This window comes from Mobula hypostoma, chromosome 28 (assembly GCF_963921235.1).
Source record: "Mobula hypostoma chromosome 28, sMobHyp1.1, whole genome shotgun sequence".
NCBI classification, from domain to species: Eukaryota; Metazoa; Chordata; class Chondrichthyes; order Myliobatiformes; family Myliobatidae; genus Mobula; species Mobula hypostoma.
The window spans coordinates 1,824,483-1,850,327 of record NC_086124.1 but is presented as its reverse complement, the minus strand read 5'-3'; the positions used below and the strand labels follow the sequence as shown (position 1 = coordinate 1,850,327).

The 25,845-nt window shown below is 47.1% G+C and overlaps 1 non-coding gene across 1 annotated transcript; it reads left to right on the top strand.

The window, feature by feature from the left end:
- Positions 1 to 8,461: 8,461 nt before the first annotated feature.
- On the top strand, positions 8,462 to 8,534 carry trnat-ugu (transfer RNA threonine (anticodon UGU)). Its single transcript has one exon. It is a non-coding gene; the product is annotated as a tRNA-Thr (tRNA).
- Positions 8,535 to 25,845: the final 17,311 nt, after the last annotated feature.

The following is a 25,845-nucleotide window of genomic DNA, read 5'->3' as shown; positions in this document are numbered from 1 at the left end:
GAAATCGGATGGCAGAGGGGAAGAAGCTGTTCCTGAATCGTTGAGTGTGTGTCTTCAGGCTCCTGTACCTCCTTCATGATGGTTACAATGAGAAGAGGGCAGGCCCTGGGTGATAGGGGGTGTTAGCGATGAAATCGCTCCTTGAAGATGTCTTGGATAGTACGGAGGCTCGTCCCCACGATGGAACTGACTAAATTTACAACTCTCTGCAGCTTATTTTGATCCTGTACCGTAGTTCCCGCCCCCCCCCACCGCTCCATACTAGAGGGTGATTCAGTCAGTCTGAATACTCTCAATGGTACATCTATAGAATTACACAGTGCATTGAGGTAGAACACGGTAAAACAATAACAGAATGCAGAATAAAGTGTTACAGATACAGAAAAAGTTCAGTGCAGGCAGACAATAGGGTACAAGATCATAATGAGGTAATTTGTGAGATCACAAATACTTTTATTCATTCATTATGTGCCGTGTCATATGACATCATAATTGTGTCCCGTGTTGTATGACGTAGGCAGTCATTGTCTTTCCATGACTATGATTGTTCTTGGCAAATTTTTCTACAGAAGTGGTTTGCCATTGCCTTCTTCTGGGCAGTGTCTTTACAAGATGGGTGACCCCAGCCATTATCAATACTCTTCAGAGATTGTTTGCCTGGCATCAGTGGTCACATAACCAGGATTTGTGATGTGCACCGGCTGCTCGTACGACCGTCCACCACCTGCTCCCATGGCTTCCCGTGACCCTGATCGGGGGCTAAGCAGGTGCTACACCTTGCCCAAGGCGAGCGGAGGGAAGGAGCACCTTCCACCTCCTTCGGTGGAGACATATCTCCGCCCCATCACCCTCAAGAGTATGAGGGGAGCATTTAATACTCTTATAATGGGGATTGAAGCTGTCCTTGAGCCTGATGGTATCTGCTTTCATGCTTTTGTATCTTCTACCTGATAAGAAACATTTAAAAAATAAATAAGTCATGTGAAAAGAGAGCGAAATGGTGAGTAGTGTTCATGGAGCATTCAGAAATCTGATGGGAGCAGAAGAAGCTGTTCCTGAGATGTTGACAGCCCCTAAGTGTCATATGAAAAGGGTGAATACTAATGCACTCAATTATTTTGTGTTTTATATTTGTAATTAATTTAGATCACTTTGTAGTGATCTGTCTTCACTTTGACACAAAAGAGTCTTTTTCTGTTGATCAGTCTAAAAAAAACAAATTAAATTCACTGTGGTTCAATGTTGTAAAACAATAAAACATGAAAACTTCCGGGGGGGGGGTGGGTGTGGTTGCTGAAGGGTCCTGCTAAGTTCTCGACCTGAAACGTCAGCTGTACTCGTTTCCATAGATACTGCCTGGCCTGCTGAGTTCCTCCAGCATTTTGTGTGTTACTTGGATTTCCAGCATCTGCAGACGTTCTCTTGTTTATGAAGACTATATGACATGGGAGCAGAATTAGGCCATTAGGCCCATCGAGTCTGCTCTCCCATTCAATCATGGCCGATCCCTTTTTCTGTCTCCTCCTCAATCCCAGTTCCCGGCCTTCTCATAAGAAGTGGGGTGAATACTTTTTATCGGCACTGTACGTCCTGGATGCCGGGGAGGATAGGGCCCATGATGAAGCTGGCTGTGTTCACAACTTTCTGCAGCCTTTTCTGATCCTGTGCAGTGGCCCCTTCATACCAGACAGTGATGCAACCAGTAAGAACGTTCTCCATGGTACATTTGTAGAAGTTAGAGTAGAAACTCCTCACTCTCCGAGTGAAATATCGCCACTGTCGTCCCTTCTCTGTAACTGCATCGACCTGTTGGGCCCAGGACAGATCCTCAGAGATGCTGACCACCCAGGAACTTGAAACTGCTCCCCTTTTCTGTTGCTGGTCCCATGCTGAGGATTGGTATGTGTTCCCTCAACCTCCCTTTCCTGAAGTATATGTATTGTTATAACTTTATATATTCTTTACATTCACCATCAAATCACTTATTTCATGTCCAATTCACTGGGCAACAATTTTTTTCCAAAGTGTTGCTTCCTCAGAATTCTTTTTCTTTATGAAGTTGAACACAAATATAATTTCAGACTACTCGTGCCAGGTAGGAATTTGGAGAAACAAGAAATTAACTTTTATTGAATATATGTATTTAAATGCGTAACAGTGCCGATGCTTTGCAAAAGTTCAACTAAGCTAAAAAATGTTTTGTTGATGATTTTCATTTGTACTCAGTGTCTGAGGCTTCTCAGTTAAGTGTCCAACAATAATAGCCAGCACCGATGGATTCCAGTTACCCTGATACTATTTCTCCATGACCACAATGTCCGAGTGAAATTCTGAAACTGTGATTAGGCTCACGGAGCAGAGTGCCTGTATGGTTCAATGGGTCCATTGAATATCAGAGAATGTATGCCCTATACAACCTTGAAATTCGTACTCTTCACAGACATCCAGCAAGCAGAGAGAAAAGAATCCCAAAGAATGAATGACAGAAGAGTAGAACCCTCGAATCCCCCTCCCTCCACGCACAAGCAGCAGCAAAGCACCAACCCTCCGCTCCTCCCCACTTGTTCCAGCAGAAAGCATCAAACCCACCCACCACCAGCACCCACAATGCCCATGAACCTTTCAAAAACACTGTCCATCCCATCAATTCGACATCTCTCTCACTCTCCCTCCCACCACCCCCATATTGCAGTCTGCGACGTCGTTTTTCTTTCGAGGTCCCCCCACTCGAAAATCAGCAGCAAACTCTCTGAGTGAGCGAGTATAGGGTTAATCGTGCTCCTGTCGAGACCTGCACTGACGTCAGTAGTTTTGCTGCCTGGTTGGGCAAGCCGCCCCCTCCGCACTGACCCCCACCGCCCAGCCAGCCTCATCAAGGCACTTGAGCGAATATATTATGCTAATGTGCCCAAGTGCGCGGCATATTTTTACTCTGATTTGGAAATGATGGGAAGAATTGCATATTATTCTCTTGAAAGATTCGTGGTAATTAACATAAACACAGGATACCCAATTGAATCTATTGATAGAAAATATAACAGGAGGAATCGAGGGGGAAGAGTTGTCCAGATTAAATTGCCATGCACGGTGCATTCTCCCAATGTGAGCGCGGGGACTGCGACCCCCTGTCACTGACACCTCTGTAAATTGCTGAGCGCTGTGTGCAAGCCGATAGCCTTGCTCGCCAGCTTTGACGGAAATTTTATTCTGTATTTCTGGTTTTTAATTAAAAATGGGTAGAAGACAAGCGACGATGTACTCTTCGGCGTGGTTCATGCGCACGACCCGGGGAAACGAACCCATGTCTGTGCCCCAGACCTCGACGCCAGCTCCAGAGGAAAGGTCCGGAGCGGGGTTTCTGTGGGCTGGCTCCCAGCGCCGAGGATAAACCACTTACCGTCCATCTAAGAATAAATACAATAGACTTGCAGGTGCTGGAAATCTGAGCAACACGGACAAACTCAGCAAGTCAGACAGCCTGGTTTCCTTCAGCACTCGGCGTGGATCTAAGAATGCCGGGTTACGAGTTACTTGTGCCTTTTCCCCATGTAAAATTTAAGGTGTTTGGAGGAAAATATGGGGGCGGGGGATGTCAGAGGCAGATTTTTACACAGGCAGTGGTGGGTGCGTTGAACCCGCCACTACGGGCGGTGGTAGAGGCAGATATAGTTGGAGCATTTAAGACATTCTTAGATATGCAAATTCTTTAATCTTGAAAGATATTTGGAGGGTTGGATTGAGTTTTACCAGTAAACCAAAAGGCCGGAGCGACATTGAGGGCCGACAAGCCTCTGCTGTGCTGTGCTGCTCTATGTTCTTAATGCCTATTGTGTGTTGTCTAACATGACTCTTCATGGCCATGAGGCCATAAGATATAGGAGCAGGATTAGGCCATTTGGCCCATCGAGTCTGCTCCGCCATTTCATCATGGCTGATCCATTTCCCTCTCAGCCCCAGTCTTCTGTATTCTCCCTGTATCCCTTCATGCTCTAACTAATCAGGAATCTATCAACCTCTGCCTTAAATTGCTTGGCCTCCAAAGTCGTCCACGGCAACGAATTCCACAGATTCATCACCTTCTGGCTAAAGGAATTCCTCTTCATCTCCATTCCAAATGGACACCCCTCTACTCTGAAGCTGTCCCCTCTGGTCTTAGACTCCCACACCACAGGAAATATCCTCTCCATACCCACTCGATCGAGGCCAATAGATTTCAAAGAGGTCATTCCTTTTGACTTTGATTGTGCCCGAATAGATATCCCATGGAGTGTGGCAGTGAGCACAACTCTTATACAGAATCAGCATCTGGGGTTCCATTCCGGCCACTCTCTGTCAGGAGTTTGTATGTTCGCCCTGTGATCGCGTGGGTTCCCTCCCGGTGCCCCGGTTTGCTCCCACATTCCAAAGACGTACGGGTTAGGGTTAGTAAATCATGGGCAGCCCCATCATATCCTTGCCCTGTATTGGTCGTTGACGCAAACGACACATGACAAAACTGATCCTTACATTTCACGAGGCCTCGATAGAGTGGATGGGGTGAGGATGTTTCCAATGGTGGGAGAGTCACTGCCTCAGAATAGAGGCGTGCCCCTTTGGAACCAGGAGATGAGAAGGAATTTCTTTAGGCATGGAGTGATGTATCTGTGGAATTCTTTGCCACAAGCAACTGTGGAGGCCAAGTCTTTATGTATGTTGAAGGCAGAGGTTAATAGTTTCTTGGTTGGTCAGGGATACGGGGAGAAGGCAGGAGATTGGGGCCAAGAGGGAAATGGATTAGTCATGATGAGATGGCGGAGCAGACTCGATGGGCCAAATGGCCTGATTGTGCTCCTATATCTTAATTAGGGGAAGTATGTTGTGAGCATGCCGTGTCGGTTGCTCCCAGCATATCATCAGATTGTGTTGGTCTTTGACAACCGAGGCATTATACTGTATGTTTCAATGCCCATGTGAGAATTCGTTAGGTTTGCGGCGGAGACGGAGCATTAGCACCGAGAAAGTCATTTCAATACGTACTGTATACAGAAATGGTTTCAGGGCACTTTTATTTAAATTGCGTTGCTGTTTGCACTCTAGGTGCTAGCTTTCTGAGCTTTTCCAGTGCTGAGGAAGGGTCTCGGCCCGAAACATCGACTGTTTACCCTTTTCCATAGATGCTGCCTGGCCTGCTGAGTTCCTCCAGCTTTTTGTGTGTGTTGCTCTGGATTTCCAGCATCTGCAGATTTTCTCCTGTTTGTGGTTTTACAGAGGGGTCTGGCAAGTAATCAGCGGCGGGAAAGCTGACTGAATGTATATCCGCTCTGTAGCCGGGAGGCGACACTGAGATCAAACGATTTATCTCAGGCAAAGCATACATCCACGAGAATTTAAGGAAAATTAAGGAATTTCCATTGAGCCGCTGAGATGATCCCTGAAACTGCTTTGCAGAGCGTCCTGTTTGAACAGCAGTGTTTCTGGTGGTGAAGATAAATTAATTTTTCTTTTGCAAATTTACACATATGCAGATCTGCAAACGAGACGTTATTTATCTCTTCCCAGGCAGAGTGCGGATTATGCAAATCGATGCATTTGCCTCATTTGCAGATTTATGCACATTTGTGTACTGGAGACGCCGAGACCCGCGGAGTTGATTATACAGATCTGCTCTGTATAATTGCAGCGTTTATTACTAGGCACTGTGACGCGGGCCGTGGCAGTCCCCAGTCCCCGGCCTGACTCCAACCTCTGTCCTCAGTCCCCAGCGCTGCCCCCGCCTGACCCGGTCCACAGCCCGTCCCCTGCCTGACTCCGACCCCAGTCCTCAGTCCTCAGTCCCCGGCCTGACTCCGACCTCTGCCCTCAGTCCCCAGGGCTGCCCCCGCCTGACCCGGTCCACAGCGCTGCCCCTGCCTGACCCAGTCCACAGCCGGTCCCCTGCCTGATCCGGTCCACAGCCGGTCCCCTGCCTGACCCGGTCCACAGCCGGTCCCCTGCTTGACCTGGTCCACAGGGCTGCCCTTGCCTGACTCAGTCCACAGCCGGTCCCCTGCCTGATCCGGTCCACAGCCGGTCCCCTGCCTGACCCAGTCCACAGCCGGTCCCCTGCCTGACCCGGTCCACAGCCGGTCCCCTGCCTGACCCGGTCATCAGCGCTGCCTCCGCCTGACCCAGTCCACCACAGCCAGTCCCCTGCCTGATCCGGTCCACAGCCGATCCCCCGCCTGACCCGGTCCACCACAGCCAGTCCCCCGCCTGACCCGGTCCACAGCCGGTCCCCTGCCTGACTCGGACCCCGCCTGACCCGGTCCACCACAGCGCTGCCCCCGCCTGACCCAGTCCACCACAGCCAGTCCCCTGCCTGACTCGGACCCCGCCTGACCCTGTCCCCAGCCTGACTCAGCAGCGGCGCCCACCCACGGTGCGTCTGCGGCCGCCGCATCGGGTCTTCAAGCCCAAACGATTCCATTCTGGCGCAACAGCGCCGCAAACATCAAAGCCGCATCGGGTTCCTCAAGATGACAGATCCTGCCCAGGAACGTCAGTTAGTACCAGGTCAAGATCTCAGAACAAGCACTTCAAAGGAAGATTGTGTAAAATCTAACTCTACTCCCGGTGAATTTAAACTGCGATTTCTCTAATAAAATCCCGCGAACTCCCGCAGTTTTTGGATCAGAATTTGTTTAAACGAGACACAAGATGAAATATGAAAACGGGGGTCGCCAAGGAGATTGCAGCTCGGCTCCCGGCTCCCGGCTCTCTTCCGGTTCCTGTACATCTCACTGTGTAGACGCACATTGCAAACGCAACAAATTCCTCGGTTTATCCCGGTGATACTAAACCCAGTTCTGATTCTATTTTCTTCTTTTTGCATTACACATTTATATTCATATAAATATAACTCAGAATCAGGCTTACTATCACTTGCATGTCGTGAAATCTGTTGTTCTGCGGCCGCATTTCATAATAATAGAAAGTATAAATTACTATAAGAAATAAACGTGTTTGCAAGAAGTGCAAAAAGAGAGAAGAATAATGAGGTAGTGTTCATGCGTTCATAAGTCTATAAGGTACAGGAGCAGAATCAGGCCATTTGGCCCATCTACTCTATCCCACCATTCCATCGTGGCTGATCCAATCCCTCTCAGCCCCAATCTCCTGCCTTCTCCCCGTATCCCTTCATCCCCCAACCAATCTGTCAACCTCTGCCTTAAATACACCCAATGACTTGGCCTCCACTGCCACCCGTGGCAACGAGTTCTACAGAAATCTGATGGCGGAGGGGAAAAAGCTGTTCCTGAAACATAGTTTAATTTTATTATATGATTATATTAATTATAATTAAAATAATTAAATTATGAATACGTTTAATTATATTAATATGATATATAATTATGTTATAAGCCAGTGCAACATTATAGTTAATATAATTATTGTAATTTACAGTATATTTTATGCATTGTAAAGTACTGCTGCCACAAGGCAACACATTTAACGACATGTCAGTGATTCTCATTCCCTGACACACAGGAGACGGTCTCTCTCCTGCTATCCCAATTTTAAGAACGCAAGAAATTCTGCAGGAGGTGGAAATCCAGAGAAACACACACAAAATGCTGGAGGAACTCAGCGGGTCAGGCAGCATCTATGGAGAGGAATAAACAGTTGATGTTTCGGGCCGAGACCCTTCTTCAGGACCAGGGTTTCCCAACCTGGAGTTCACGGAACTCTCGGTTAATGGTAGGGGTCCACGGGATTAAAAAAAGGTTGGATATCCCTGATCAGGACTGATGCTGCCTGATCTGCTGAATTCCTCTGGCATTTTCTGTGTGTTAACCTACTTTTAAGTAGCAGTTCGCTTAAATTAATTTACTCTCGTTGGCGTTCGTACGATTGTGCAAAATGCGACGCGTACTTCTTCCTGAGAATGAAGGCTTGTCTTCCTGAACAAAGGTCGTGCCGGTAGTGCACCCAGGCTGCGGAGAGGCGGTGAAGGCAGCCCCGGGCTGGAGGGTCGGGTCAGGACACTCCAAACCCGGGCACGGGCAGGCTGCAGCCGAGAGCAAGAAGGCTTTCAGCTTGTACGAAGAGAGTTCACACTCTCTGTAAAGGACGGAGAGTTCGACAACCAGTAATTTAATAATTGTACACCCTCCGGAGCCTGAGGGAAACCGGCGCGACGATGACAGCTGTTTCACGTAGAAGATGAAATCTTTAATTCCAGAAATAATTTCAGTCCAGTTTTGCCGGTCCCGGCTCCTCCCGTTTTATAACAGAATTGTCTGTACAGCCCGGCTACAGTTCAGCACACGGCGATCATTTGTGTGTCCCTCTCTGTATAGCATCACCAGCCTGCAGGGGCTGGCAAATGAGTAATAGAATTCCCCAGAATTTTTCCCCTATTCAGGAATTCTGCTCGCTCTTCCCAGCAACACAATACGTTAGCCGGTCACCAGTCTCAGGACTGACTTTTCTTAGTAACAGAGGCTCCATAGCTCAGGGGTTAGAGCACTGGTCTTGTAAACCAGGGGTCGTGAGTTCAAATCTCACTGGGGCCTTGACATTTTCTGCAGAAGTCCTGCTGCTGGGTTCTACAAAACTACAACTCGCACAAAATGTTATGTTATGAGCCGAGATCATCTTCAGAGATGAGATCTTGTTTATTTTCCATGGACGCTGACTGTCTTGCTGAGTTCCTCTAGTACGTTATGTGCCTTGCTTTGATTTCCAGATTCTGCAGATTTGCACTTCTTCATGTTTATGAAGGTGGTCCATGGAGATGAGATGTTTATTTACTTGTGTCATAAGACTTAGGAGCAGAATTTAGACCATTTGGCCCATCAAGTCTGCTCTGCCAATCTACTATCCCTCTCAACTCAATTCTCCTGCCATCTCCCTTCGTCCTATGACACCCTGACTAATCAAGAACCTATCAACCTCCGCTTTAAATATACCAATGACAGATACCTGTGACAATTAATTCCACAGACTCACCACCTTCTGGCTAAATAAATTCCTCCTGATCATTGTTCTAAAGGGACGTCCCTCTATTCTGAGGCTCCGTCCTCTGGCATTAGATTCCCCAATATTGTTTACTACTGCCTATGGTCACTCCGTGTCAGCCCTTCGATACTCAGCTGGTTTTAATGAGTGCCCCAATTATTTTTCTGAATTCCAGTGAGTACAAAGTTCAAAGTAAATTTACTATTAATGTATGTATAAACCATACAACCTCGAGATTTATTTTCTCACAAGAACCAACAAAACAAGACAATAGAATCCACAAAAACAAAGACCAACAAACATCCCATGTGCAAAAGAGGACAGTTCATGCAGGTAATAAAAAAGAGAAAAAATAAATGAACTGGAGGCATGAGAGTGCAGGTCCTGAGCTGGCAAATGCTCCTCATGCATTAAACTTCTCATTCCCAGGATCAGGGGCCATGGAGAATTCTGATTTGATGGAGAATAGACGTGAAAGCACAGAGGAACATATGGAGAAATTTCTGAAACGCTCCTTTCACTGCTGTCGTTACTGTGAGGTCGGGAATCTTTCGGAGGGTAGGCCTCAAAATCCCCGGCTTTGCCTGCTTTTGGCGACCGAGAAGGAGGTTGAATCGTTCGGACAGAGATGGCGCTCAGTACTTGGTGTCATAGAGCTGATCAGAGCTCGAAATTTTCAGATGACTCAGAGTCGGATTGTGGTCGGCATGGCAGGGAGAGTTTTTCTTCCTTCTCCCGTCTGCGTGAGATGTGGGGCATTTGAGAAACTTTGAACTTTACTGTGCTCATGGACTTCATCAAGTTATGGTATTGTTGCACTGTTGTAACTATATGTTATAATTATGTGGTTTTGTCAGTTTTTTCAGTCTTGGTCTGTCCTGTGTTTTGTGATATCACACCGGAGGAAATATTGTATCATTTCTTAATGCATGCATTACTAAATGACAATAAAAGAGGACTACGTGTCTTCATAATCTAAATTCTCATAAACCTCATCAGGCAAGATTTCCTCTTAAGGAAATGCTGATTTCAGCCTATTTCATTGTGTGTCTCCAAATACCCTGAAACCTCATCCTTAATAACGGACTTCTTGCCAACCACTGGCCTATAGTCCCCTGTCTTTTGCCTCCCACCCTTCTTAAAGAATAGAATGACATTAGCCATTCCAGAATCTAATGGTTCTTGAAAGACCATTATTAATGCCTTCACAAGATTGATGCAAAATATTTATGATTTTTTAAAATTAGAGATGCAGCACAGTATCTCTGATATCTCTTCTGGCCTAATGAGCCCACACCCCCAAATTATACCCATGTGACCAATTAACCCACTAACCTGTACGTCTTTGGAATGTGGGAGGAAACAGGAGCACCCAGAGGAAACCCACACGGTCACAGGGAGAGTGCACAAACACCTCAAAGACAGCAGTGGGAATTGAACCTGATCACTGGTACTGTAACAGCATTATGCTAACCGCTAAATATTCAGTTTCTCCGGCATTTCTTTGACCCAGTATCATTTTTCAGAGTTCCAATGTCCACTCTTTCCTCTCCTTTACTCTTTATATAGCTGAGAAAACCTTTTGCTATCCTCTTTGATATTACTGGCTAGTTTAACTTCATATTTTGTCTTTTTTTTTCTCTTTATTGCTTTTTTAGTTACCTTCTGTTAGTTTTCAGAAGCTTCCCAATCTTCTAACTTCCCATTAATATTTTCTCTGTTATACGCCCTCTCTTTTGCATTTATGCTATCTTTGACTTCCTTTGTCAGCCACGATTGCCTCAAACTTCCTTTAAAATACTTCTTCTTCTTTGGGATGTATCTATCCTGAATCACCCGATTTGCTCCCATTGTTGTTCTGCCATCACCCATGCTAATGTCCCCTTTCAATCAACTTTGACCACTTCCTCTCTCATGGCTCTGTAGCTCTCGTTACTACACTGTAATACTGGTACATCTGATTTTGGCTTCTTCCTCTCAAACTGCAGGGTGAATTCTATCATATAATGATCTCTGCATCCTTAGGGTTCCTCTACCTTAAGCTCCCTCATCGACCTAACTGAATATTGAAAACATCCATGACCATTGTAACATTGTCCTTTTTATATACCTTTTCTTTATAATTTATACCCACTTCCTGGCTACAGTTTGGAGGCCAGGATTCCCATCAGGAACTCTTGATCTTGCAGTTTCTTAACTCTAACCAAAAGGATTCGACATCTTGTGGTCCTACAACAGAGTCAACAGGGCCACTCCACCCCTCCCCCCTCTGCCTACCGGTCTTTCTTTTCGATATAATGTGTATCCTTGATGTTAAGCTCCCAGATGTGATTTTCTTTCAGCCACGACTCAGTGATACCACAACGTCATACCTGCCAATCTCTATAACTAAGCTACAAGATCATTTACCTTACTCCATATACTGCGTACATCCGACTATAACACCTTCAGTCTTGTATTCATCATCCTGTTTGATTTTACCTCCATAAGACCTGAAGTTGAATTGTTAACCCTTTCTAAATTTCTGTCTAATTCTTTATTCCAGACACTGGAATACTGGATACAGTCCAGTACATCATGGGTAAAGCCCTCCCAACCACTGAGAACACCTACATGAAACGTGTAATAGGAAAGCAGCTTCCATCATCAGAGATCCTCACCACCCAGGCCACGCTCTCTTCTCGCTGCTGCCATCAGGTAGAAGGTACAGGAGCCTCAGGACTCTCACCACCAGGTTCAAGAACAGTTACCACCCCTCAACCATCAGGCTCTTGAACAAAAGAGGATAACAACACTCATCTATTGAGATGTTCCCACAACCAATGATCTCACTTTAAGATCTCTTTATCTCATGTTCTCATTACTTATTGCTATTTATTTATATTTGCATTTTCACAGTTTGTTGTCTTCTGCACTCTGGTTGATCCTGTTTCAGTTACTATTCTATAGATTTGCTGAGTATGCCTGCAGGAAAATGAATCTCGGTGTATATGGTGACATAAATGTACTTTGATAATTGAATTTTCTTTGAACTGATTTTGAACTTTGAACTTATGTAACTCTCCTACTCTCCTTCCCTTTTACTTTATCCATACTTTACCAAGCTGTTGACCCTTCACTCTCCCGCCCCACCAACTATTTAGTTTAAGGCCCTATCCACACCAGTAGATAGGAGATTCACCTGGACCCTGGTCCCAGTCTGTTTCAGGTGGAACCCGCCCCATTGGACCAGTTCCTTCCTTCTCCTGTTCCTTTATTCATTCGTTATGTGCCATGTCGGATGATCATGCTCTTTCCATGACTGTAATTGTTCCTGGCAAATTTTTCAGAAGAACTCATTTGCCATTGCCTGCTTCTGGGCAGTGTCTTCACAAGACAGGTGACCCCAGCCATTTTCAATACTTGCCAGAGATTGACTGTCTGGCATCAGTGGTCGCATAACCAGGACTTCTGATGTGCACCAGCTGCTCATACGACCATCCACCACCTGCCCCCATGGTCACGTGACCCTGACCGGGGGGAGGGGGCTAAGCAGGTGCTACACCTCGCCCAAGGGTGACCTGCAGGCTAGTGTAAGGAGCTTTCCCCAACGCTGGTGCCAATATCACTTGAAATCAAACCCACTTCTGCCACACCAATCTTTGAGCCATGCTTTTAGTTATCTGATCTTATTAACCTTTGCCAATTTGCATGTGGCTCAGGTAAGAATCCAGAGATGATTACTTTTTGGTTCTGTGATTTATTTTAGTCCCTACCTGCTCAGATACCCGCAGCAGAAGCTCTATCCTTGTTCTTCCTATATCAATGGGCCACAACAACTGGATCTTTCTCCTCCTGTTCCAAATTCCTCTGCAGGTCAGATGAAATGTTCCAAACCCGGGCATCAGCCTTTGGGACCCTCGATCCTTGTAACAGAGAATTGTATCTATTCCCCTGACGATGCTATCCCCAATTACAAATACATTTCTCTTTCCCCTCTTGAATGACTCGCTGAACTGCGGTATCACGGTTCGGTTTGCTGTCATTCCTACAGACACCACTCTCTCATACTCACATAAAAAACAATGGTGTTTTAAACCTTATGATCCCGACAAAAAATTCCTGTTCATTCCTATAGTAACGGCAGAGTGTTTTAATCGCCTTACTGCTTGATTGTTGCAGTAAAGTGCCTCCAAAGTCAAAGGAGAACTCAGATTTATCTGGAGTGAAATGACTTACCAGCGCTGACAGAGGGCATGGGATTTTGATTAACAGTCCGAGTCAGCATTTTTACTCTTCAAGAAGGGGAAGCGGAGGGAACAGACACTAGTCCTCATCGAGGGGTCAGCAGTGGAAAGGGTGAGCATTTTCAAGTTCCTGGGTGTGAACATCTCAGAAGATCGATCCTGGACCCAACACATTGATGCAATCACGAAGAAGGCACAGCAGCAACTATACTTCCTGAGGGGTTTGAGGAGATTTTGTATGTTACCGTAGACTACAGCTGTCCAGCGGATAACGTTCTGATTGGTTGCAACACTATTTGGTACGGGGGCTCCAATGCACAGGATCGCAAGTGGCCGCAGAGCATTGTGGACTCAGTCAGCTCCATCACAGGCACAGGCCGCCCCAGCATCTTCAACAGGACATCTCCGAGGTGTGGTAATTCAAGCAGATGGAATCGATCTTTTTAGGACCCCCACCACCAGGACATGCCCTCTTCTCATTACTACCATCAGGGAGGAGGTACAGGAGTCTGAAGACCCCTCTTCTCATTACTACCATCAGGGAGGAGGTACAGGAGCCTGAAGACCCCTCTTCTCATTACTACCATCAGGGAGGAGGTACAGGAGTCTGAAGACCCCTCTTCTCATTACTACCATCAGGGAGGAGGTACAGGAGCCTGAAGACCCCTCTTCTCATTACTACCATCAGGGAGGAGGTACAGGAGCCTGAAGACCCCTCTTCTCATTGTGACCATCAGGGAGGAGGTACAGGAGTCTGAAGACCCCTCTTCTCATCACTACCATCAGGGAGGAGGTACAGAAGCCTGAAGACCCCTCTTCGGTCTCCAGTTCAGATTAATTTTATCCATCACATGTACATTGAAACGTACGGTGAAATGTATGTGTTGACAACCAAAAAAACACCACAAGTGTTGCCAAAAATTCTGCCGCAAATCTTGTACAATCTTGCCCTCACACTCTACCTTGTTGTGACCTTATTGTCTGCCTGCACTGCGCTTTCTTGGTAACTGAAACATTTTATTCTGCATTCTGTTATTGTTTTCCCTTGTACTACCTCAGTGCGCCGTTGTAAGGAGTTGATCGATGTGGACAGTATTCAAGACATGATTTTCACTGTAGTAGTGTGATCACTCGGGTTCCCCTAAGGGGTTGGCTATTGGTGGGTCTTCAAGTGACTGTAGAGGCCAATCTGGGTAAGGCGGATTCCCTTAATGGACAATGCCTGTGCATGACTTTTTCTTTAATGTGGGGAGGCTGATGCATGGGCAGTAACCACACAGTCGTTAACAGATCGGGGTCAGGGTCCGGAGTAATGGAGTGAAAAATGACTGGGGACCCTTCACTACTGTAGCCTTCCTCCACCTTCACTGCCGTTGTGATGTGTCGTCATCTTCCGCCAGCTCCTCCACTGAGTTCATTGTCTTCCACCAGCTCCTCCACTGAGTTCATTGTCTTCCATCAACTCCTCCACTGAGTTCATTGTCTTCCATCAACTCCTCCACTGAGTTCATTGTCTTCCACCAACTCCTCCACTGAGTTCATTGTCTTCCATCAACTCCTCCACTGAGTTCATTGTCTTCCACCAACTCCTCCACTGAGTTCATTGTCTTCCACCAACTCCTCCACTGAGTTCATTGTCTTCCACCAGCTCCTCCACTGAGTTTGTTGTCTGGAATGTCCCCCTTGACCTTATTGCCAAGGGTGGCCCTATCAGGAGCTGAGCTCCCAACAGCATCCATCTTGGGACGTCAGGAACTCAGAGCCTCTCCACCATGACAAGGTGATGATTCTCTGAGAAGATCACTGTACCTAACTGCATTTGACAATAACAAACCAATTTATTAATTTAAACTTAATTCTTGTAATCAATAGTAATTTTATATCTTTGCACTGTTGCTGCAAAGACAACAGCACCTCTTTCACCTCAGATGGTTGAGGAAGTTTGGTATGGGCCCCCAAATCCTCAGGGTTTTCTACAGGGGCACAACTGAGAGCATCCTGACTGGCTGCATCACTGCCTGGTATGGGAACTGTACTTCCCTCAATCGCAGGACTCTGCAGAGAGTGGTGCGGACAGCCCAGCGCATCTGTAGATGTGAACTTCCCTCTATTCAGGACATTTACAAAGACAGCTGTGTAAAAAGGGCCTGAAGGATCATTGGGGACCGAGTCACCCCAACCACAAACTGCTCCAGCTGCTACCACATGGTAAACGGTACCGCAGCATAAAAGCCAGGACCAGCAGCTTCTTCCACCAGGCCATCAGACTGAGTAACTCACGCTGATTTGAGTGTATTTCTATGTTACATTGACTGTTCTATTTATTATAAATTACTATGATTGCACATTGCACATTTAGACGGAGATGTAACGTAAAGATTTTTACTCCTCGTGTCTATGAGGGATGTAAGTAATAAAGTCAATTCAGTTCAATTCAATTCAACAAGTCCTGGTTATGTGATCATTGATGCCAGGCAGACAATCTCTGAAGAGTATTGATAATTGTTGGGCTCACCCATCTTGTAAAGACACTGCTCGGAAGAAGGCAATGGCAAACCACTTCTGCAGAAAAATTTGCCATGAACATTCATGGTCAATGACTGCCCACATCATACGACAGGGCACATAACGAACAAACTGCTGGTGCAGAAATTTTACGTTGTATAAGAGAGTGATAACGGATCCGATTCTGATTCCGGTCATTGGCATTAATTTCCTCCGGGGAGCTGGAGAGGTAGTCTGGCTGGTTAATTGCAACTCTCCAGCTTTGTAAACAGTTTTCTAAGTGGGTCCATCTGTTCTGTCTCCTGACTCTGCCCTGGACTGTTGTGTCTGCACTTTCTTGACTGTTCTACGTCTCAGAGTTCTGTTAACCCCTTCAGTCTCTGTGCTGATGAACTGAACTCTCATCCTTCAGACTGATATCATCCCGTGACATTGGTGGTTCTGAGTTCATGTCAGTATCATCACCAGTAAAGCAATTTAACCACTTCACTACCAAAGCGATCTTCACAACGTACAGATTTACACACCTTTAAGTTTATTGTTATACAACCAAACGAAACAACGTTCCTCTGGAGCACTGTTCACCCGCAAAATATATATCACACACAGCACATGAAATATAATATTACCACAAATAACTAAATAAAATATAACTCAAATGCGTGTAGTGTGCAGTCCAGGAAAACAGTAAGCAGTTCATAGCTCGCTGTCCTAGTGACGAGACCTCGGTGGTAGCAGGGTAATCATTGGTCTCACAGTCTGGCAGTGCTCATCTTATTTATTCATTTATTGAGATACAGCACAGACCAGGCCCTTTATAAGTTTCCCCAGTTCACTCTGTGTCAGGTTATATGCAATTATGAGTGAGGCCTCCATCGGTCAGGAGCAAAAGAGAGTGCGGGGTGACTTGATAGGGGTGTACAAGATGGTGAGAGGCATAGATCGAGTGGACAACCAAACCAGAGGCTTTTTCCATGGCAGAAATGGCTAATATGAGAGGGCATAACTTTAAGGTGATTGGAGGAAAGTATAGAGGGAATGTTAAAGGTTGATTTTTTATGCAGAGAGTTGGGGTACATGGAACCACTGCCAGGGGTGGTGGTGAAGGCAGATGAGTCCCTCCGTTGGTCGAGGTCAACCATGGATGTCCTGTCCCAGCTGCCCATGTGATATGCTAGTCAGGGCATACTATATGGAGATCAAACTGTTACCCTTGCAACAAGCTCCCCATCACCATGCATCTGATGAACTCAAAGGAACGGCAGAGACTGATTATGGTCTGGCACCAGCAACATCGCAGGAGTTGCAGTCAATGTTGAAATCAACGTAGGACTACCTTAGGGTCTCCAGCTCCAGACCTTTCCTTCGGGGTTTACTCCCGAAGCCTTCCCCATGAGTGGGTATAGATGCAAGGCAGAGGAGGTTTGAGATCGGAGTTTTCTTTCTCCTAGATGAGCTGCCAACCATGGCTGATGAGCCCCATCGACCCAGCGATTGGTTTTAAGGAACCAGTAAACTGACATTGCCCCTTCTCCTTTCAGTAGAAATGGTTCCGCCGGGCTTCGTATCTCAGCCACACATGAAGGCCAGGAGCCAGACTTGACTGTCAGAGGCTGCTTGAAACACACACCATTGGGAGCATTTGATAGGTAGTGGGAGCTTATCCCCATTACCACCCCCCGGCTATAACCAACTTAAGGAGTTATATTTGGCACATTTCTCTGAGATTTTGATCAAAGTAAAAAATGGAAAAATAAACATTCTTCTCAAAATTCAATAAAATTGTCAATTTCCTACAGAGGATCTTGCAGAAATTAGCATTGTAACTTACATCTTGTGCAGATCAAGTCAAGAAATGTTGGAATATTTGAGCTGTTTTCTTGGTGGAAGATTTCTGTAGGAATATTCTGAACTTTTTGTGCACCCTGTGTATGTAACATCCAGTGTGGACCAGATAAACAGCTTGAAATATTTGGACAATCTGCTTTAAAGTTTCCACATCCATTAAAGGTCAGAGTGGTGGGAAGGTGAAGAACAGTCTGTGACTCAAATTTGCACTTTCTTACTGAGATCTGTCCAAAAGGCTGGATGGAAACTGTTAAGGAAGCAAGCAATACTAGTCAAGGTCACACATCAGGGCATTTAGAAGTCTGAAACAAGATGGTGATGGGGAACAATTAAGTCTTTGTTTCTGAATGAAGCATAGAGTTTTAAGATTCTCCTGATTGGGATGGAAAGGTATGGAGTTTGAATGTGCATCTTTGTTGTAGAAAGAGAAGATATCAGGTGAGGAATGTTCCCAGTTCTTCCTCTGTTCAATAAATTCCCAAACAGGAGAAAATCTGCAGATGCTGGAAATCTGGAGCAACACAGAACTCAGCAGGCCAGGCAGCATCTACAGAGGGGAATAAACAGTCGAAGTTTTAGGCCAAGACCCTTCTTCAGGTCTCTGAAAGTCCTGAAGAAGGATTTTGGCCTGAAACGTTGACTGTTTACTCTTTTCAATAAATTTCCAAAATGTTTTCTGATTGACAGCTGTGACTTAGGGGGTTGGCATGAAATGGAAGATTTCTTTGACCACTTGTCTCCAGAGGCTGGTTCACATTGGCAGTCGTCTAGTGGCGAATCTGCAGATGGAATGGTCCACAAAGTTCAAAGTTCAAAGTAAATTTATTATCAAAGCACACATATGTCACCAATACAACCCTGAGATTCATTTTCTTGCAGGCATTCACAGAAGAACAAAGAAGTACAATAGAATCAATAAAAAATTACACACAAAGACTGATAACCGTCCAATGTGCAAAAAAAGACAAATCATGCAAATACATAAAAAACTAATAATAGATAAAAAATAAGTAAATAAATAGTACTGAGAACATGAGTTGCTGAGTTCTTGAAAGTTATCCACGCTGGTTCAGGAGCTTGATGGTTGTAGGGTAATAACCGTTCCTGAACATGGTGGTGTGGGATCTAAGGCCGTTGGTAGTCACGAGAAGAGAGCACAGCCTGGGTGGAGGGTGTCCTCGATGATGAATGCTGCTGTCTTGTGGCAGCACTCCTTGTAGCTGTGCTCGATGGTGGGGTGGGCTTTTCCTGTGATGGACTGGACTTAGTGTAGGCTCCACAGCAAATTCTCGACAGTCCTCTGAGTCATGCTCAGATCAGAATCAGAATCAGGTTTCATATCACTGGCAAATATGAAATTTGTTGTTTTGTGGCAGCAGTACAATGCAATACATAATAATTCAAAAAACCTAAATTACAGTGAGAAATATATTAAATTAAGTAAGTAGTGCAAAAAGAGAGTAAAATAAAACACAAAAGGAGGTGGAGTACATGGGTTAATTGTCCAATCAGAAATCTGATGGAGGAGATAACTTTGCAGCTCCATAAAACTCTGGGTTAAGCTACCCCTCAATTATTGTAAGCAACACACGTAAAAGTTGCTGGTGAACGCAGCAGGCCAGGCAGCATCTCTAGGAAGAGGTACAGTCAACGTTTCGGGCCAACACCCTTCGTCAGGACTAACTGAAAGATGAGCTAGTAAGAGATTTGAAAGTGGGAGGGGGAGGGGGAGATCCAAACTGATAGGAGAAGACAGGAGGGGGAGGGATAGAGCCAAGAGCTGGACAGGTGATTGGCAAAAGGGATATGAGAAGATCATGGGACAAGAGGCCTAGGGAGAAAGAAAGGGGGAGGGGGGAATAACAGATGGGGTCGAGGGGGAGGTGGGGCATTACCGGAAGTTAGAGAAGTCAACGTTCATGCCATCAGGTTGGAGGCTACCCGGACGGAACATCAGGTGTTGTTCCTCCAACCTGAGTGTGGCTTCATCTTTACAGTAGAGGAGGCCGTGGATAGACATATTAGAATGGGAATGGGACGTGGAATTAAAATGTGCGGCCACTGGGAGTTCTTGCTTTCCTTGTGTCTTCGATTATTGTGTTCAGTTCTGGCCACCTCAGTATACTGTAGGAGGGATGTGGAAGGTTTAGAGAGGGGGCAGAGGAGATTTACCAGGACGTGCCTGGATTAGAAAGCGTGTCTCATGAGGATAGGTTGAGCGAGCTACAGGGAGGTAGTCATGCAAGGTTGCAGGAGACAGGGAACTGGGTGACTGTCAGGAGAAGCAGGGCTAATGCACAGCCAGTGCAGAGTACGTCTGTGACCATTCCCCTCAATAATAAGTACACAACTTCAGATACTATTAAGGGAGATGACCTACTGGGGGAGTCACAGTGACCAGATTTCTGACACTGAGTCTGGTGCTGTGCCTCAGAAGAGCAGAGAGGTGAAGAGGGGTGTAGTGTTGATAGGAGATTCCCTAGTCAGAGGAACAGAGATGAGGATGTGGGCACGATGGAAACATCCGGATGGTATGTTCTCTCCCTGGTGCCAGGATCAGGGATATCTTGGAGCAGGTCCATGGCATTCTCAAGGATGAGGGAGAGCAGCCAGAAGTCTTGGTGCATGTTGGCACTGATGACATAGATAGACAAGGTGAGGAGGTCCTGAAGAGAGATTTTAGGGAGCTAGGTAGAAAGCTGAGAAACAGGACCTCCTGGATAGTAATCTCTGGATTGCTGCCTGTGCCACGTGCCAGTGAGGGTAAGAACAGGATGATTTGGCAGGTGAATGCGTGGCTGAGGAACTGGCGCAGGGAGTACAGTTTCAGATTTATGGATCATTGGGATCTCTTCTGGGGAAGGTATGACCTGTACGAAAGGAACGGGTTACACCAGAACCCAAGGGGGTCCAGTATCTTTGTGGGCAGATTGGCTGGATTTGTCTGGTGAGTTTAAACTAATCTGGCAGGGGGATGGGAACCAGAGTGATAGTGTTGAAGCTGAGGTAGCTGGTTTACAGAGGTAATGTGTACTGAGACTCCCAGTAGGGAGAGACTGATGACAGGGCAACATCGCAGTCAACGGGATGAGTTACAACGTTAAAATTGGACAAAATTGTAAAGAGCGAATACTGGACTGAAGGTGTTATATTGAGTGTGCACAATATGTGGAATAAGGTCGGTGAACTTCTAGCACAGTTACAGATTGGCAGGTATGGTGTTGTAGGCATCACTGAATCATGGCTGAAAGAAGATTATAGCTGGGAGCTGAATGTCCAAGGATACACATTGTATCAAAAGGACAGACAGGTAGGCAGAGGGGGTGGCATTGCTCTGTTGGTAAAAAATGAAATTAAATCATTAGAAAGAGGTGACATAGGATTGGAAGGTGTTGAACCATTGTGGACAGAGCCAAGGAACTGCAAGGGTAAAACGACCCTGATGGGAATTATATGCAGATCCCTAAACAGTAGTAAGGATGTGGTCTACAAATTGCAATGGGAGATGGAAAACGCATACTCAAAGGGCAATGTTATGATTTCAATATGCAGGTAGATTGGAAAAATCAAGTTGGTGCTGGATTCTAGGAGGGGGATTTCTAGAATGACTACGAAATGGCTTTTTAGAGCAGCTCGTGGTTGAGCCCACTAGGGGATCAACTATTCTGGGTTGGGTGTTGTGCAATGAACTGGAATAGATTAGAGAGCTTAAGGAAAAAGAACCCTTAAGAGAAAGTGATCACGATATGATTGAATTCACCCTGAATTTTGAGAAGGAGAGGCTGAAGTCAGATGTATCAGTATTAGAGTGGAGTAAAGGGAATTACAGAGGCATGAGAGAGGAGTTGGCCAGAGCTGATTGGAAAAGAACACTGGCAGGGATGATGGCAGAGCAGCAATGACTATCCAAATACTTATATATCTGGTCCCTGAGAATATGTTCCAACAACTTTCCCACAACTGATGTCAGACTCACCAGCCTATAATTTCCTGGTTTATGTTTCGAGACTTTCTTAAACAGCAGAACAACATCAGGTATCCTCCTATCCTCCAGAACCTCTTCTGGTACTAGAAGATACCTCTAGTACCAGTCCTCTGGTATCTCTGGTCAGTAAGACCAAGGAATTAATTGTGGACTTCAGGAAGGGTAAGTCGAGGAAATAGACACCAGTCCTCATCCAGGGGTCAGGAGCGCAAAGAGTGAGCGATTTGAAGTTGCTGGGTGTCAATATCTCCAAGGTTCAATCCCGGACACAACATATCGATGCAGCTTCAAAGGAAGCTCAGAATTCGGAGTTTGAGGAGATTATGTATGTCACCAAAGACACTGGCAAATTTCTACAGCTGTACTGTGGAGAACATTCTTACTGGCTGCATCACCTTCTGGTATGGAGGGGTGAGAGCACAGGACCAGAAAACAGTAAACTCAGCCGGCTCTGTCACGGGCACTCCCCTCTCCAGAATCCGTGACACCTTCAAAAGGCAATGCCTCAGAAAGGCAGCGTCTATCATTAAGGGCTTCCGTGACCTCTTCTCATTGCTACCATGTGAGGGTGGTACCCACACTGAATAGTTCAGAGACAGCTTCTTCCCCTCCACCGTAACTTTATGAATGGTCCACGAATCCATCCATGATCACTAACTCACTTTTTTTTGCTCTTTTTGTGCTACTTATTTAAGTTTTATATTGATACAGAAGAATAAGTATCTTACGGTAATTTACAGTTTTTCTGTGTATTCTGTACTGATGCCACAAGAGGACAAACGGCTGAGTCATATTGCCTCTGATAGAGACCTGATTCTGACTCTGACTCAGATGCTTTCTCCCTCCCCCAGCCTCCCACCTTCCCTCTCTCATTAATAATTGCTTGTTGCTAGGGAACAGAACCACCTGAATATACTCAAGCGAGAGTGATGTCAGTCGTCACAGGGTGGGTGGTGTATGTCACATTGTTTGCATGTGAGAGGCACCTTCAGCAGCTTCGATGCAGGGGCTCCGTCTTTCTCCCATGTTGGTATTCAGCGTGATACTGCATCAACAAGCAGGAAACTACAGTCAGGCTGTGAACGGCAGTGTTAATATTCATAACGAGAACATATATTTCTCCAATTTATGGTAATTACTCCCCCTCCCCCTTTCTCTCTTTTCCCATTCCCGTCTGGTTCCCCTCTCAACTCTTTTCACCTCACCCGCCCAGCACCTTCCTCGAGTTTCCCTCCTCCTTTCTTCCATGGTTCAATTTCGTTAGTCCTGACGAAGGGTCTCGGCCTGAAACGTCGACTGTACCTCTTCCTAGAGATGCTGCCTGACCTGCTGCGTTCACCAGCAACTTTGATCTGTGTTGCTTGAATTTCCAGCATCTGCAGAATTCCTCGTGTTCAATCTCCTCTCCTTCTTCTTCAGACCTTTACCTCTTCCACCTATCCCCCCCACCCCAGCTTCTTACATTGTCCCCTCATCCCTCCCCACCCACCTTCCCCCTCACCTGGCCTCACCTATTCCCCCCCACCCCTGCTTCTCACAATTGTCCCCTCATCCCTCCCCACCCACCTTCCCCCTCACCTGGCCTCACCTATCCCCCCTCCCAGCTTCTTACATTGTCCCCTTCTCCCTCCCCACCCACCTTCCCCCTCACCTGGCCTCACCTATCCCCCCCAGCCCTGCTTCTCAGAATTGTCCCCTCATCCCTCCCCACCCACCTTCCCCCTCACCTGGCCTCACCTATCCCCCCTCCCAGCTTCTCACATTGTCCCCTTCTCCCTCCCCACCCACCTTCCCCCTCACCTGGCCTCACCTATCCCCCCTCCCAGCTTCTTACATTGTCCCTTCATCCCTCTCCACCCACCTTCCCCCTCACTTGGCCTCACCTATCCCCCCCACCCCTGCTTCTCACAATTGTCCCCTCATCCCTCCCCACCCACCTTCCCCCTCACCTGGCCTCACCTATCCCCCCTCCCAGCTTCTTACATTGTCCCTTCATCCCTCCCCACCCACCTTTCCCCTCACCTGGCCTCACCTATCCCCCCTCCCAGCTTCTTACATTGTCCCCTCATCCCTCCCCACCCACCTTCCCCCTCACCTGGCCTCACCTAGCTCTTCCTACTTTCTTACTTTGTCCCGTCATCCCTCCCCACCCACCTTTCCCCTCACCTGGCCTCACCTATCCCCCATCCCAGCTTCTTACATTGTCCCCTCATCCCTCCCCACCCACCTTTCCCCTCACCTGGCCTCACCTATCCCCCCTCCCAGCTTCTTACATTGTCCCTTCATCCCTCCCCACCCACCTTTCCCCTCACCTGGCCTCACCTATCCCCCCTCCCAGCTTCTTACATTGTCCCCTCATCCCTCCCCACCCACCTTCCCCCTCACCTGGCCTCACCTAGCTCTTCCTACCTTCTTACTTTGTCCCCTCTTCCCTCCCCACCCACCTTCCCCCTCACCTGGCCTCACCTATCCCCCCCCACCCCTGCTTCTCACAATTGTCCCCTCATCCCTCCCCACCCACCTTCCCCCTCACCTGGCCTCACCTATCCCCCCTCCCAGCTTCTTACATTGTCCCTTCATCCCTCCCCACCCACCTTTCCCCTCACCTGGCCTCACTTATCCCCCCTCCCAGCTTCTTACATTGTCCCCTCATCCCTCCCCACCCACCTTCCCCCTCACCTGGCCTCACCTATCCCCCCTCCCAGCTTCTCACATTGTCCCCTTCTCCCTCCCCACCCACCTTCCCCCTCACCTGGCCTCACCTATCCCCCCTCCCAGCTTCTTACATTGTCCCTTCATCCCTCCCCACCCACCTTCCCCCTCACCTGGCCTCACCTATCCCCCCCACCCCTGCTTCTCACAATTGTCCCCTCATCCCTCCCCACCCACCTTCCCCCTCACCTGGCCTCACCTATCCCCCGTCCCAGCTTCTTACATTGTCCCTTCATCCCTCCCCACCCACCTTTCCCCTCACCTGGCCTCACCTATCCCCCCTCCCAGCTTCTTACATTGTCCCCTCTTCCCTCCCCACCCACCTTCCCCCTCACCTGGCCTCACCAATCCCCTGCCAGCTTGTACTCCTTCCCCTCTCCACAGCTTCTTATTCTGGCTTCTGCCCCCTTCCTTTCCGGTCCTGCTGAAGGGCCTTGGCCTGAAGCGCCAACTCCTTCCTCACCTTCTTAAAGTCACAGAGCACTACGGCATGGAAGCAGCTGCTTCAGCCCATCCTGTCTGTGCTGGAATATTAATCTGCTTCGTCCCATCGACCCGCACCTCCTCACCCCTCCCATCCATACACCTATTCAAATTTCTCTTAAATGTTCAAACCCAGCCCGGATCCACTACGGCCACTGGCGGCTTGTTCCACACGCTCACCACCTTCTGAGTGAAAAGTTCCTCCTCAAGTTCCCATTAAATATTTCACCTTTCGTTTCTGTTGCTGGTTTCTGTTCCCTTCCTTTCCATTCCTGATGAAGGGTCTTGGCCTGAAACATTGTCTGTTTATCCCTCACCATAGATGCTGCTGAGTTCCTCCAGCATTTTGTGTGTGTTGCTCTGCATTTCTAGCCGAATCTCTTGTGTTTGTGCAATGTTCATCTAGTCTTAGTCCAGCAGGGTAACCCAGAAGATCTGAGGGTGAATATGAAATGTTGCTGAACCGTTGGAATTGTCATAGGGCTTCTGGCAGATGGGGCGTGTCTGTCGTGTTTGGCAGCTCATCTTGGATAAGGAAAATTCTAATCTCAAACCTCCACTGCCTTGCGGCTGCAACCCACTCTTGGGTTGGCTTTGAGAGTGAACCCCTGAGTGAATCCAGAGCTGGAGTCCCGAAGGTAGTCATACGTTGAGTTTAACTCTGACTGGCAACTCCTCCGACATGACTGGTCCAAACTGTATCGGTCTCTGCCCTTGATTTGGATTTATCAGCTGGGTTGAGAGGGGGAGCCTGCTGTATAGACAACAGCTTGCTCTCCGTACTGCCCTAGTTTGCGCATTGACTTGCGTATTGACTTGCGTATTGACTTTGAGGCAGGCAGCTCGGGCACAATATCCATGGTCCATCCATTGGGGACATTTATCAGGAGCGCTGCATACGCAGGGCTCTTCATATTATCAGGAATCCCACCCATCCATCCAGCATCCTCTTTGACTTTCTACCATCAGGCAGGAGACTCCGATGCATAAAGACCAGAATGGTCAGGATGGGAAACAGTTTCTTCTCTCAGGCCATTAGGATTCTGAACTCCATGCTGCATTGTATTCGAAGTGTCACCGGTTAATCTGTTTTGATCCTTACAATAT